Genomic DNA, 12,355 nt, shown 5'->3' with positions numbered 1-12,355 from the left:
TCAAATCATTAAAGACTCGATCCAATAAGATTACTTCAAAGGGAAAACTCAATCCATTACAAGAGAGTAGAGGGGGAGAAGAAACATAAGATCCAACTATAATAGCAAAGCTCGCGATACATCAAGATCGTGCCAAATCAAGAACACGAGAGAGAGAGAGATCAAACACATAGCTACTGGTACATACCCTCAGCCCCGAGGGTGAACTACTCCCTCCTCGTCATGGAGAGCGCCGGGATGATGAAGATGGCCACCGGTGAGGGTTCCCCCCTCCGGCAGGGTGCCGGAACAGGGTCCCGAGAGGTTTTTGGTGACTATAGAGGCTTGCGGCGGCAGAACTCCCGATCTATTCTATTCCCCGATCGTTTTAGGGTATATGGGTATATATAGGAGGAAGAAGTACGTCAGGGGAGCCACGAGGGGCCCACGAGGGTGGAGGGCGCGCCCTAGGGGGGGTGGGCGCGCCCTAGGGGGGGTGGGCACGCCCCCCTACCTCGTGGCTCCCTTGTTTCTTTCCTGACGTGCACTCCAAGTCTATCAGGTTGCTTTCCTTCCAAAAATAACTTCTCCAAAAGGTTTCATTCCGTTTCGACTCCGTTTGATATTCCTTTTCTTCGAAACACTGAAACAAGGGAAAAACAGAAATTGGCACTGGGCTCTGGGTCAATAGGTTAGTCCCAAAAATAATATATAAGTGCATAGTAAATCCCATAAAACATCCAAGATGGATAATATATAAGCATGGATACTTCATAAATTATAGATACGTTGGAGACGTATCAGCATCCCCAAGCTTAATTCCTGCTCGTCCCCGAGTAGGTAAATGATAAAAGAAATAATTTATGAAGTGTGAATGCTAGCAGGTGCATAAGTTTGATCAATGATAATTTCAATCACCTTTTCTAGCATCATTATATGTCATAACAGTAGCTCAACGCATAGAAATTTTCACGATCAAGTAACAAACTATTCACATGTTAGAGTATAGATCATAAACTTTCTTGAAAACTAACAAACTATGTTCTCAGTCATCAAACAATTGCAATTCATCTTATTTTTAGGAAGAGTCTATGTCAGAGCTTTGATTCAGCAAACTTCACATACTCAACTATCATTTAGTCTTCCATGATTGCTACCACTCAAAGCTTATTTTTAGAACAAATAGTATTCATCGAACACAGAGAAAGATAGGGGCTTAATGTTTCGCCTCCCAACCTTTTACCTCAAGGGTAATGTCAACAATAATAATTCATGCTCAAATATATTTGAATGGCCATATATGCTTAGATCTTTCCATCACATGATGCTTGCCAACTAAAGAGTAGGTTGGAATGAGAAGGAATACTACTGACTCTTGCATAAAAGTAAAAGATAGGCCCTTCGCAGAGGGAAGCAGGGATTTGCAGAGGTGCCAGAGCTCGAAGCAAAATCAGAGATGAAAATAATTATAGAGGTATGCTTTCATTGTCAACATAACGACCAAGAGTTCCCAATATCTTCCATACTACATACATTATAGGCGGTTCCCAAACAGAAAGGTAAAGATTTTTACTCCCCCTCCACCAACAATCATCAATCCATGGCTTGCCCGAAACAACGGGTGCCTCCAACTAACATCAAACCTGGGGGAGTTTTGTTTGCAATTATTTTTGTTTTGATTTTGATCTTTTTGATCATGGGACTGGGCATCCCGGTTACCAGCCATTTTCTCGTGAATGATGAGCGGAGTCCACTCATCGTGAGAATAACCCACCTAGCATGGAAGATACTGCTAACCCATAGTCGCTACATGAGCGATTCGGGCATACAAAACAGATTATTATTTGAAGGTTTAGAGTTTGGCACATGCAAATTTACTTGGAACGGCAGGTAAATACCGCATATAGGTAGATATGGTGGACACTCATGGAAGAAACTTGGTTCAAGGAATTTGGATGCACAAGCAGTATTCCCGCTTAGTACAGATATTTTGGCTAGCAAAGGATTCTAAATAGCAAGCACCACATGTTAGAGGATCCAAAACAATATAACTTATACAAATATAACCAAGCATAACTCATTATGTTGTCTTCCTTGTCCAACTTCAACTAATTTGCTCAGGTTTGAAAATAATTAATGGGGATCACAATCATAGAAGATGTCCAAGATAGTATTATATGTGAAATCTCTCTTCCTTCAATATTCTTTCATGAATTGTTCAAGTGACCAATACAATGTTTGCTAACCTTCAAAAAATTTACCACCTCTACTTCTTATATGTAAAAGCATTACTCCCCATTGGAAAGGCATATGAAACATATATAATTTCAGATTTATGACATTCAAATCATTCAACCATTTACTCATAGGATATAAGTGAAGCACACGAGTAAATGACAAACTACTCCAAAAAGATATAACTGAAGATCAATGAGTAGTTAAATAATTATGTAGCTATGTGAAGACTCTCTCTCATTTAATAATTTCAGATCTTGGTATTTTATTCAAACATCAAGCAAAGCTAAAGAAAATAAAATGATGCTCCAAGCAAAACACATATCATGTGGTGAATAAAAATATAGCTCCAAGTAAAGTTACCGATGGAAGTAGACGAAAGAGGGGATGCCTTCTGGGGCATCCCCAAGCTTAGGCTCTTGCCACTCCTTATTCCATAGTCCATCGAATCTTTACCCAAAACTTGAAAACTTCACAACACAAAACTTAACAGAAAATCTCGTGAGCTCAGTTAGCGAAAGAAAACAAAACACCACTTCAAGGTACTGTAATGAACTCATTCTCTATTTATATTGGTGTTAAACCTACTGTATTCCAACTTCTCTATGGTTTATAAACTATTTTACTAGCCATAGATTCATCAAAATAAGCCAGCAATACAATGAAAACAGAATCTGTCAAAAACAGAACAGTCTGTAGTAATCTGTATCAAACGTATACTTCTGGAACTCCAAAAATTCTAAAATAAATTGTTGGACCTGAGGAATTTGTCTAGTAATCATATGCAAAAAGAATCAACTAAATATCACTCTCCAGTAAAAAGTTGAAGCTAATCTCGTGAGCGCTAAAGTTTCTGTTTTTTACAGCATGATCATAAAGACTTCACCCAAGTCTTCCCAAAGGTTCTACTTGGCACAAACACTAATTAAAACACAAAACCAAATCTAACCAGAATCTAGATGGATTATCTATTACTAAACAGAACCAAAAAGCAAGAAACTAAAATAAAATTGGGTTGCCTCCCAACAAGCGCTAACGTTTAACGCCCCTAGCTAGGCATGATGATTTCAATGATGCTCACATAAAGGATAAGAATTGAAACATAAAGAGAGAATCATGAAGAATATGACTAGCACATTTAAGTCTAACCCACTTCCTATGCATAGGGATTTTGTGAGCAAACAACTTATGGGAACAAGAATCAACTTGCATAGGAAGGTAAAACAAGCATAACTTCAAAACTTTAAGCACATAGAGAGGAAACTTGATATTATTGCAATTCCTACAAGCATACATTCCTCACTCATAATAATTTTCAGTAGCATCATGAATGAATTCAACAATATAACCAGCACCTAAAGCATTCTTTTCATGATCTGAAAGTGCGTTATATCGACTAGAGGGGGGGTGAATAGGCGATTTTTATGAATTCTTCACTGAGGAATTTGCGGGTGAGGAAATTCCTTAGCGAAGAACTACTTGCAGCGGAATAAGTACTCAAGAGTAAGCATAGTAGAACTTAGGTATGGTCATCATGATGAAATGAAGACAAACACAGAGTACAGAAAGCGTAAACACAGGATAGCACAGGATGAAGACAAACAGACTGAAGAAATTGAACTGAGGAAATTGAGAAAGTCTTCTGTCAAAGTCTTCAAACACAGATATGACAAGCACACAACACATTAATGAGGAAATGAAAGAGTTGAGGAAATAGAACCAGTAAGCTTGGTGAAGATAATAATTTGGTAGACCAGTTCCAACTGCTGTCTCAGTTGTACATCTGGTTGTAGCGGCTAGGTATTTAAACCTGAGGACACACAGTCCCGGACACACAATCCTCACCGTATTCTCCTTGAACTAAGGTCACACAGACCTCGTCCAATCACTCGTGGTAAGTCTTCAGGTGACTTCCGAACCTTCACAAACTCGGTCACTCGGCGATCCACAATTCCTCTTGGATGCTCTAGACCATGACGCCTAACCGTCTGGATGAAGCACAGTCTTCAAAGGTAACAAGCATCGGATCCACGCATGATCAATCTCTTCAGTGATGCTCAATAACTTTGGGTTTGTAGGTGTTTGGGTTTGGGTTTTCCTCACTTGATGATTTTCGCTCAAAGTCCTCGGAGGATGGGATGCTCTCAAATGACAAATGTCAGTTTCTCTCGGAGCAGCCAACCAGCTAGTGGTTGTAGGGGGCGGCTATTTATAGCCTAGGGAGCAGCCCGACATGATAAGACATAAATGCCCTTCAATGATATGACCGTTAGGTGGGTAGATATTTTGGGATAGCTGGCGCATAGCACAGCAACGGTCGGAAATTTGAGTATCAAATTCCTCAGGGCTATCATGTTCCTCACTGTGTAGGCAATCCGCACTAGCGGATTACTAACTCCTCAGTCAGAACAAATTCCTCAGAGACCAAAAGAACTTCGTCTCTGTCACTGAAGAATATGACTGAACTGTATGAGATTTCCAATGGCTTCACCCGAAGGGATTGGTAGGTGTAGGATTTTGAGTTGAGCATCACATGGAAAATTTTCCTTAGTATTTCCTCGACCCCCTTTAACAGTACGGTGTTTCCTATGACTCAAGAAAGAGAAAATGAAACTACGAAAACAAAAGTCTTCACGCTTCATGTTCCTCAAATGAATACCAAGTCTTCAAGGTCACACCAATTTCTTCACTTTCAAAGTCTTCAAAAAGTCTTCAGAAATCCAAAGTCTTCAGTCGAAGAACTTCATTTTTAGGGGTTGACTTTCTCTGTAAATATCAAACTCCTCATAGACTTATAGACCTGTGTACACTCATAAACACATTAGTCCCTTAACCTATAAGTCTTCAATACACCAAAATCACTAAGGGGCACTAGATGCACTTACAATCCCCCCCTTTTTTGTGATTGATGACAATATAGGTTAAGTTTTCAACAGGGATAAACGTATGAAGTGTAAATACTGATATTGAGGAATTTGATTGCAAGATATAGAAGAACTCCCCCTGAAGATGTGCATAGTGAGGAATTTGCTTTTGAAGCAATGCACACTTGAAGAGTTGAATCATGGAGATCTCCCCCTATATCTTGTAATTCATACACGCATTTGACATAATATATGAAGAATTTGAAATGCATGATGAAATATGGTGACTGATGTAATTCAGATGCGTGCAATAACATTAACGAGGAATAAGCATGCAGAAGAAACAACAAAAGTATCAAGCCACCATAGAGTTTTAAGTTTACAACTCGATCCAACAAAGTCATCAGAAGAACGAGAGTTGTAACTTAGAAAAAAAACGCCAATAAAAGATAGACCCGCTTGAAGACTAACTCCAATTTCTCCCCCTTTGTCATCGAATGACCAAAAGGTTCGAAAATGAGGACTAACGCCCCTGAAGAATACCAAGTTGATGAAGGAGCGCCAGCGTTGTTGGGGTCGTTTGTTGATGTAGGGCCTGCCGTAGTGTCGTCCAAGTCTTCATGCTCATCAGTTTCACGCGATGAAGAATAGGAGCTGGCCACCAAGGAAGGAACCTTGACCTTCTTGTATTTCTTCGGTGGAGGTGCAGACCAGTCAAAGTCCTCCTTGAGACCCATGTTCTTCAGATCTTCTTCGTTGTAAATGTGAGACAGAACAGCCCAGGTGCGACCGAAGACTTCATGGAGGTAGTAATGGTTTTTCTTCACTGCATTATGTGTAGCAGTCATGTTGTGAAAATTGAACCAAACTGATGCTTAAACCATTTATGGTTTCGATCCACCTTCTGGTGAAGACTTAGCATAAGTTCATGGTCAGTCATCACACGAGGAGCAGTAGCTTGAGGATTTGGCTTGGAGGCATGGGCAGCAGAATCATGAGTGGCAGAGTCATCATTGGTGGAATAAGATGCAGCCTTGCGAAATTGACCATCCAATGGACGAATGCCTTCATCTATAACAGCTGGTGCCTTGCCCTTTTCGTCAGCTGAGGAATAGGTCCGCTTGAGGACTTCAATCGGGGGCAAGTAGCTGAGGTGATTCTGAAAATCAGCTTTGTAGTTGAGTGAAGACCTTGTTCTGATGAATCTCATAAACCACGGTGCATAAGGCTTAAGCTCAAACGGTGAAAGTGCAACATTTGCCAGAGTCCTCATGAAGAAATCGTGATAATTGACAGGAATGCCATGAATGATGTTGAAAACCAGATTCTTCATGATGCCAACAATTTCCTCATTAGATGAGTCGTGGCCTTTGATTGGACTCATAGTCTTCGTCAGAATGCGATAGACTGTCCTTGGTACATACTGCAATTCCTTCACGAGGAACTTTGTTCTTGAGGCTTGACCTGGTTTCAATGGCTTCATCAGCACTTGCATATTGTGATCAGTAAGCTCAGGTTCTTGGTACATGCAACGAGCTCCTTCAGGTGGAGAACTGATGGGCAGGGCGTGAAGTAATTCAGTGGTCGGTGCCTTATAGTGAGTATTTTCAGTCATCCAGTCCAAAACCCAGGAGTTCACATCATTAGGATCTCCTATGATGTGCAAAGTTGCGTAGAATTGAAGAATGAGTTCTTCATTCCAATCAACTATGTCTGTGCAAAAGTTGAGGAGACCTGTGTCATGAAGCACACTGAGGACATGAGTGAAGCATGGCAGTGATTCCATGTCCACATGAGGAATATGCTTGTGGTCGAAGACCTTGTCCTTGTTGAAGAGCAGTGAAGAATAGAAGTTGGCCTGGCTGGCGGTCCAGAAGCGCTTCCTTCTAAGACGAGCAGAATCATAGGGATTGTAGTCAGTGAAGAACACGTGCTCGCCAAAGAAATCATCAGCCTTGAATTTCTGCTTCTTTGAGAATGGATCATTTGGCTTGGGCTGAGGAGTGTCAGCCAATTGCATTATCACCTCAGGAATCGCAATCTCAGGTTCTTCAGGCTGAGGAATTTCAGCTTCTACTCCGGTGACAACCTGGGTCTTCAATTCTTCATGTACATTTTCTTCAGCACTAGTGGCTGGAATTTCTTCATGGACAGATGGGGTTGCACGAGGTTCTTCAGATCCCATTTGTACTTCAGTAGCAACAGGGGACTGAGGAATTTGCTGTAAAGGTGTGAAGAGTGGAGAGTTGGGGTGCTGACTTTCCCAAAAGTCATCATTCATCACTGGTGTGGTACAGCCCATGTCCACGCCTTCATCTTCTATTTCTTCAACGCCGGCCTCTTCAGTAGTAAACTTAGGCATAGGCGAGGAAACAGCTGGAGTTGAAGGGATTTCATCCACTTCAATTTCTTCATCCATCTGCTCTGACGAAGCAGCAGAAGGATTTTCTTCATCAGATCCGCTAGGGATCACATATTCTTCATCAAAAGGAACAAGGTCCTTTGATGGCATGGTTGAGATCGGAACAACATCAATGGGGTTTGCAACTGAGCTGGTCAATTTCTTCATCTTCTTCGGAGCTGAAGAATCTGATGAAGCTGATGCTTTCCTTTTCTTCATTGCTGCACACTCTGCAGCCTGGGTCTTCTTCACATCTGATGCAGATGGAAGAATTGGAGTTGGGGTAGGCGCAGGAGGAGCAGAGGAATGTGGTTGATTTTCTTCACGCACAACTGATGCAGTTGCCCTGACCTCTTCATTTTCTTCAGGCGCACCACTAGTGGATGCCCTGGCAATTTCATCAGCGGCTGGAATGCAGTCATCAGCCCTGGAACTCACATTTTCTTCAGCAGCCTGAATGTCATCAGCGGTGCTGGCATGTTCTTCAGTTGGCTGAGCAGATGCTTCAGTCAGAGGAATTTCTTGTTGTGATGGGGCTGCAACATTGGAGGTGAACTTCTTAGTCAGTTTAACAAACCTGACCTTGGCTCCTTGCCAATCAGCATAGTAAGCATTGAAATCATTGCTGAGGACTTTGATTTCAGACTGGATCTTCACAAGATCATCAGTTGTCATAGAGACAACGTTGTTCTTGAGGAATTTCTCCTTCCTGTACTGCGCTTTCTTGATCTGCCTGGCTTTTTCAAATTTCCATTTCTCTTCTTGGATGAAGGCAGTCAGCATATGATTTTGGCCAGGAGTCAGCTTGAAGTCAGGCATAGGAGTGTTTGGGTCCTTGTGCCAGAGATCAATGTAATCGAGGATCAACTTTGGATCCAAAAGCAGAGGCACATTTGTGCCCTTGACTCTAGCGGCCCTGACTTGCCTATCTCTGATGATTTCAGCAAGTTCTTCATCATCAGCTTCGTCTTCTTCAGACGGCACTTGGAAGGCGACCTGCTTCTTGTGAGGACTTGGGCGAGAACCTCGTCCAGCAGTGGTCTTTGTCTTCAGCAGAGAGGGTCCTGTTGAAGAATTTGGAGCAGCTGAGGAACTAGCTGAAGCTCCTGAGGCAATAGAGATCCCTGTAGTCCTTTGGCACGTGGCAAGATGCACAGGTGTTGAGGATTTGGTCGGAGCAGCTAAGGACTTATGTGGAGGAGCTGAGGATTTTGGAGGAGCAGGAGCGGCGTGAGGAATTGGCCGTGAGGGCTTTGAGGATTCTGGCCGTGAGGGCATTGCTGAGGAACTTGGCCTTGAGGGCATTGAAGGTGAAGCACTTGGCTTACATGCAGGCTTCTTTGCCATGGATTTCTTCGGCTTGACAAAGGCCTCAGCGGCAGCAGCAGCAGCAGAGTCTTCATTGAATTTCCTCACTGCTTCTCTGGCTTGTCTAGCCAGCTTGGCCTGGTGCTTGGCCCATTCACCATGATAATCCTCACCACACTTGAGGCTGGTGGGATCAGCTTCTTGGCCAGGTGCCAACGGAGGTCTTGGGCATGGAGGATTGAGTGCGAATTTCTTCATGTACTTGGGAGTCACATACCTGTACTCCCTCCACTCTCTTGCCCATCTCCTCTCTATCTTCTGAATGTGCACCTTGCGCTGATTTTTATCTTCCTCAGGGGGTGTGCAGTACCCAGCATAGATGTCCTCAGGAATTTCAAATGCAGTGTTGACCTCAGGCCTCTTTCCTCCTTTCTGTGGCTTCTTTCCATCAGCCATTTTCTTCAGATGAGGAATTTGAACAATTGAATTCTCTGAAGAAGTATGCAACTTTTCTTCAAGGAACGCTGCAAATGAGTTAAGTTGATGAGAACCTAGAGATTCAGCAGCAGACATGAGTACCTGTGAACAGAGTATAGTTGCGAGGAATTTGGAGAGGTCATATGCGTTCTCAGAAGGTTTTTCAAAAAGAACAAGTTTGAGGAATTTGACCAGATGAGTCTTGAAGAATTTCACTAAGCGTTCTTTGTCTTAGGTTCCAGAGTTGTATAGATCGAAGATCCACACAATTGAGGAATCTTGAAGAAAAATTATTTCTTAGAGAAACGAATCAAGAACAGATGACATGTGAGGTGTTTAGTGTGTGAAGAATTTGAAGAATAAACACCTTTGAAGATTTTGTAGAAATCATTTGAATCAAAGAGGGCAGTAAAAGTAACTTTTAATTACCCTGGACGAAGAACACGACGAACTGTGAGGTAGAGATGAGAAGTTCGTCTGTGCACATCTTCCACGCCCTAACTCGGCGGAGGAAGACGGCCACGGCGGCGGCGGAGTGAAGATTTCCGCGGCCGGCGCGAGTACGGCGGCGACGAGGTCGAGGCAGTGAAGCTCTTCCTCACTGGCGACGATGAAGTAGCGGCGGTGCTAGGGTTTGAGAAGCTCGAGCTGGAGAGAGATCGAGCGGAGTAAAGGAAGCGAGGAAGGGGAGAGGGGGTATTTATAGCCACGGTGAAAAACTATTCGCCCGAAGATTTTGGACGAACGTGCCCCTAACCCTTCTCATTCGCTTGACATGTGTCACCCACGTACTGAGAAGTGGAGATCGTGTTAGATCGTGGGTGAATAGATAAGTATTTCGTGGGATGCGGAACGGTTTGAGCGGCAAAGCCGAAAATTTGGATAGGATAAGTTAAAAGTTCCGTTCGCAAATTCTTCAGCTGACAAGGACACAGTGAAGATTTTGAACGAGTTTCAAATAGAACGCACATGAAGAATTTGTGAATAGATTGGGTTGAGTATAGCATAGAGGGCGAAGGGTCCGATCACATTCACTTAGCAGAAAAACCAACTTGAAGAATTAGCCATAAGTGAATGATGTAGAGGACATAAACATATATATATATATATATATATATATATATATATATATATATATATATATATATATATATATATATAGCCAATGAAGAAAAATGACGGAAACGGTGAAGACACTGCAAAGTTGAAGAAAATGAACAACTAAGGAATTTCACTGAGGAAAAACTCAAATTGAAGATTTTCAACTTTTGGTGGTGGCGTGGCCCACCGTATAAGAATGATGATTTCAGACACCACGTACAATTGTCGTAGGGTTCTGAGAATGAAATTCTTCGTTAATTTCTTCACACTTAGAGTGTTATTCTTCATTGATTGAAGAAAAACGTTTCTTCATGTGTTGCACATCTAAGTCATCAATTTTGCATAAGTGTTAGGATGAGTGTCCTTTTCAAAGAACATTCGAAGATTCTAAGATATTTAGCTCACACCACAACTTGCTAAATCTCTTCTCATCCAAGGGCTTTGTGAAGATATCGGCTAGCTGTTCTTCAGTCTTCACATGCTCAATAGAAATGTCGCCCTTCAACACATGATCACGAAGAAAATGATGACGAATCTGAATGTGCTTTGTCTTCGAGTGCTGAACTAGGTTGTGAGAAATCTTGATGGCACTCTCATTGTCACTGTAGAGAGGCACATTCTTCATGTTGACGCCGTAGTCCTTGAGAGTTTGCTTCATCCACAGCAATTGAGCACAACAAGAACCAGCAGCAATGTACTCAGCTTCAGTAGTAGACAGTGATACGCAGTTCTGTTTCTTCGAGGACCAATAGACCAAAGATCGTCCGAGGAAATGACATGTACCAGATGTTGACTTGTGGTCCACACGATCACCAGCATAGTCAGAGTCAGAATATCCAATGAGATCAAAAGCCGAGCCCTTGGGGTACCATAATCCAAGTGTTGGTGTGTGAGCTAGATATCGAAGAATATGCTTCACAGCCTTATGGTGTGATTCCTTCGGTGTAGCTTGAAATCGGGCACACATGCAAACACTAAGCATAATATCTGGCCTAGATGCACATAAATACAATAAAGAACCAATCATGGAGCGGTATACCTTTTGATCGAAGTCAATACCATTTTCATCAGTGCAAAGATGACCATTTGTGGGCATCGGAATTTTGACGCCTTTGCAATCTTGCATGCCAAATTTCCTCAGTACATCCTTGAGGTATTTCTCCTGAGATATGAATATGCCATTGCGCTATTGATGAATTTGAAGACCTAAGAAGAATTTCAATTCTCCCATCATAGAAATTTGATATTCTTCACTCATCATATAGGCAAATTCATCACTATAACGTTGGTTAGTACAGCCAAAGATAATATCATCAACATATATTTGGTACACAAACAATTCACCATCATAAGATTTAGTGAAAAGAGTAGGGTCGAGTGAACCAGGTTTGAAGCCTTTCTTCATGAGGAATTCCTTCAAAGTATCATACCATGCCCGAGGGGCCTGCTTGAGGCCATAGAGGGCCTTATTGAGTCTGAAGACTTTGTCAGGATGCTTTGGATCTTCAAAACCTGGGGGTTGAGAAACATATACTTCTTCCTCAAGCTTACCATTGAGGAATGCACTTTTGACATCCGTTTGATATAAAGTGATATCATGATGGTTAGCATAAGCAAGTAATATGTGAATAGCTTCAAGTCTAGCAACAGGTGCAAAAGTTTCATCGAAATCAATTCCTTCAACCTGTGTGTAGCTTTGAGCTACATGCCGTGCCTTATTCCTCACCACAAGGCCATTTTCATCTTGCTTGTTGCGGTAGATCCACTTTGTGCCAATGATATTGTGCTTGCGAGGATCTGGACGTTTAACCAGTTCCCAGACGTTGTTGAGCTCGAATTGATGTAATTCTTCTTGCATGGCCTGAATCCACTCAGGCTCCAGAAATGCTTCATCTACCTTAGTGGGCTCTGTGATAGAGACAAAAGCATAGTGCCCACAAAATTTAGATAAATGTGAAGCTTTTGAGCTTGTGAGAAGACCTGGTGCTTC

Source organism: Aegilops tauschii, chromosome 3, assembly GCF_002575655.3.
Source record: "Aegilops tauschii subsp. strangulata cultivar AL8/78 chromosome 3, Aet v6.0, whole genome shotgun sequence".
NCBI lineage: Eukaryota > Viridiplantae > Streptophyta > Magnoliopsida > Poales > Poaceae > Aegilops > Aegilops tauschii.
The sequence above is the reverse complement of the archived record's forward strand: the minus strand, read 5'-3'. Positions refer to the sequence as shown.